The sequence below is a fragment of the Oncorhynchus tshawytscha genome, unplaced genomic scaffold (assembly GCF_018296145.1).
Source record: "Oncorhynchus tshawytscha isolate Ot180627B unplaced genomic scaffold, Otsh_v2.0 Un_contig_4705_pilon_pilon, whole genome shotgun sequence".
Classification (NCBI taxonomy): domain Eukaryota; kingdom Metazoa; phylum Chordata; class Actinopteri; order Salmoniformes; family Salmonidae; genus Oncorhynchus; species Oncorhynchus tshawytscha.
Window position 1 is genome coordinate 25,001 of NW_024607989.1, and position 3,984 is coordinate 28,984.

Below are 3,984 nucleotides of genomic sequence, written 5' to 3' on the forward strand. Positions count from 1 at the left end.
CCAGGACCCCCAAGTGTGTGCGAGCAAGGAGGCCTACAAACCTGAAATCAGTTACACCAGCTCAGTCAGGAGGAATGGGCCAAAATGCAACCAACTTATTGTGGGAAGCTTGTGGAAGGCTACTCAAAACATTTGACCCAAGTTAAACAATTTAAAGGCAATGCTACCAAATACTAATTGGAATGTATGTAAACTTCTGACCCCCTGGGAATGTGATGAAAGAAATAAAAGCTGAAATAAATCACACTCTCCACTATTATTCTGACATTTCACATTCTTAAAATAAAGTGGTGATCCTAACTGACCTTAAACAGGTAATTTTTACTAGGATTAAATGTCAGGAGTTTAAATGTATTTGGCAAAGGTGTATGTACACTTCTGACTTCAACTGTAAATACTGTAGAAGGGGCACTGACTTCAACTGTAAATACTGTAGAAGGGGACTGACTTCAACTGTAACTACTGTAGAAGGGGCACTGACTTCAACTGTAAATACTGTAGAAGGGGCACTGACTTCAACTGTAAATACTGTAGAAGGGGAACTGACTTCAACTGTAAATACTGTAGAAGGGGCACTGACTTCAACTGTAACTACTGTAGAAGGGGAACTGACTTCAACTGTAACTACTGTAGAAGGGAACTGACTTCAACTGTAACTACTGTAGAAGGGGAACTGACTTCAACTGTAAATACTGTAGAAGGGGAACTGACTTCAAACTGTAAATACTGTAGAAGGGAACTGACTTCAACTGTAACTACTGTAGAAGGGGAACTGACTTCAACTGTAACTACTGTAGAAGGGGACTTGACTTCAACTGTAACTACTGTAGAAGGGGAACTGACTTCAACTGTAACTACTGTAGAAGGGGAACTGACTTCAACTGTAAATAGTGTAGAAGGGGAACTGACTTCAAACTGACTTCAACTGTAACTACTGTAGAAGGGGAACTGACTTCAACTGTAAATACTGTAGAAGGGGAACTGACTTCAACTGTAAATAGTGTAGAAGGGGAACTGACTTCAAACTGACTTCAACTGTAACTACTGTAGAAGGGGAACTGACTTCAACTGTAAATACTGTAGAAGGGGAACTGACTTCAACTGTAAATACTGTAGAAGGGGAACTGGCTTCAACTGTAAATACTGTAGAAGGGGAACTGGCTTCAACTGTAAATACTGTAGAAGGGGAACTTGCTTCAACTGTAAATACTGTAGAAGGGGAACTGACTTCAACTGTAAATACTGTAGAAGGGGAACTGACTTCAACTGTAAATACTGTAGAAGGGGAACTGACTTCAACTGTAAATACTGTAGAAGGGGAACTGACTTCAACTGTAAATACTGTAGAAGGGAACTGACTTCAAACTGACTTCAACTGTAACTACTGTAGAAGGGGAACTGACTTCAACTGTAAATACTGTAGAAGGGGAACTGACTTCAACTGTAAATAATGTAGAAGGGGAACTGACTTCAACTGTAAATACTGTAGAAGGGGAACTGACTTCAACTGTAAATACTGTAGAAGGGGAACTGACTTCAACTGTAAATACTGTAGAAGGGGAACTGACTTCAACTGTAAATAGTGTAGAAGGGGAACTGACTTCAAACTGACTTCAACTGTAACTACTGTAGAAGGGGAACTGACTTCAACTGTAAATACTGTAGAAGGGGAACTGACTTCAACTGTAACTACTGTAGAAGGGGAACTGACTTCAACTGTAAATAGTGTAGAAGGGGAACTGACTTCAACTGTAAATACTGTAGAAGGGGAACTGACTTCAACTGTAAATACTGTAGAAGGGAACTGACTTCAACTGTAACTACTGTAGAAGGGGAACTGACTTCAACTGTAAATACTGTAGAAGGGGAACTGACTTCAACTGTAAATAATGTAGAAGGGGAACTGACTTCAACTGTAAATACTGTAGAAGGGGAACTGACTTCAACTGTAAATACTGTAGAAGGGGAACTGACTTCAACTGTAAATAGTGTAGAAGGAGAACTGACTTCAAACTGACTTCAACTGTAACTACTGTAGAAGGGGAACTGACTTCAACTGTAAATACTGTAGAAGGGGAACTGACTTCAACTGTAACTACTGTAGAAGGGGAACTGACTTCAACTGTAAATACTGTAGAAGGGGAACTGACTTCAACTGTAACTACTGTAGAAGGGGAACTGACTTCAACTGTAACTACTGTAGAAGGGGGGAACTGTAGAAGGAACTGACTTCAACTGTAACTACTGTAGAAGGGGAACTGACTTCAACTGTAAATACTGTAGAAGGGGAACTGACTTCAACTGTAAATACTGTAGAAGGGGAACTGACTTCAACTGTAACTACTGTAGAAGGGGAACTGACTTCAACTGTAAATACTGTAGAAGGGGAACTGACTTCAACTGTAAATACTGTAGAAGGGGAACTGACTTCAACTGTAACTACTGTAGAAGGGGAACTGACTTCAACTGTAAATACTGTAGAAGGGGAACTGACTTCAACTGTAACTACTGTAGAAGGGGAACTGACTTCAACTGTAAATACTGTAGAAGGGGAACTGACTTCAACTGTAACTACTGTAGAAGGGGAACTGACTTCAACTGTAAATACTGTAGAAGGGGAACTGACTTCAACTGTAACTACTGTAGAAGGGGAACTGACTTCAACTGTAACTACTGTAGAAGGGGACTTGACTTCAACTGTAAATAGTGTAGAAGGGGAACTGACTTCAACTGTCAACTGTAACTACTGTAGAAGGGGAACTGACTTCAACTGTAACTACTGTAGAAGGGGAACTGACTTCAACTGTAAATAGTGTAGAAGGGGAACTGACTTCAACTGTAAATAGTGTAGAAGGGGAACTGACTTCAAACTGTAACTACTGTAGAAGGGGAACTGACTTCAACTGTAAATACTGTAGAAGGGGAACTGACTTCAACTGTAAATAGTGTAGAAGGGAACTGACTTCAACTGTAAATTTTGTAGAAGGGGAACTGACTTCAACTGTAAATAGTGTAGAAGGGTACTGACTTCAAACTGTAAATACTGTAGAAGGGGAACTGACTTCAACTGTAAATACTGTAGAAGGGGAACTGACTTCAACCGTAAATACTGTAGAAGGGAACTGACTTCAACTGTAAATACTGTAGAAGGGGAACTGACTTCAACTGTAAATAGTGTAGAAGGGGAACTGACTTCAACTGTAAATAGTGTAGAAGGGGAACTGACTTCAACTGTAACTACTGTAGAAGGGGAACTGACTTCAACTGTAACTACTGTAGAAGGGGAACTGACTTCAACTGTAACTACTGTAGAAGGGGAACTGACTTCAACTGTAACTACTGTAGAAGGGGAACTGACTTCAACTGTAACTACTGTAGAAGGGGAACTGACTTCAACTGTAAATACTGTAGAAGGGGAACTGACTTCAACTGTACATACTGTAGAAGGGGAACTGACTTCAACTGTAAATAGTGTAGAAGGGGGACTTCAAACTGACTTCAACTGTAACTACTGTAGAAGGGGAACTGACTTCAACTGTAAATACTGTAGAAGGGGAACTGACTTCAACTGTAAATACTGTAGAAGGGGAACTGACTTCAACTGTAAATACTGTAGAAGGGGAACTGACTTCAACTGTAAATACTGTAGAAGGGGAACTGACTTCAACTGTAAATAGTGTAGAAGGGGAACTGACTTCAACTGTAAATACTGTAGAACTGGGAACTGACTTCAACTGTAAATACTGTAGAAGGGGAACTGACTTCAACTGTAAATACTGTAGAAGGGGAACTGACTTCAACTGTAAATACTGTAGAAGGGGAACTGACTTCAACTGTAAATACTGTAGAAGGGGAACTGACTTCAACTGTAAATACTGTAGAAGGGGAACTGACTTCAACTGTAAATACTGTAGAAGGGGAACTGACTTCAACTGTAACTACTGTAGAAGGGAGAACTGACTTCAACTGTAACTACTGTAGAAG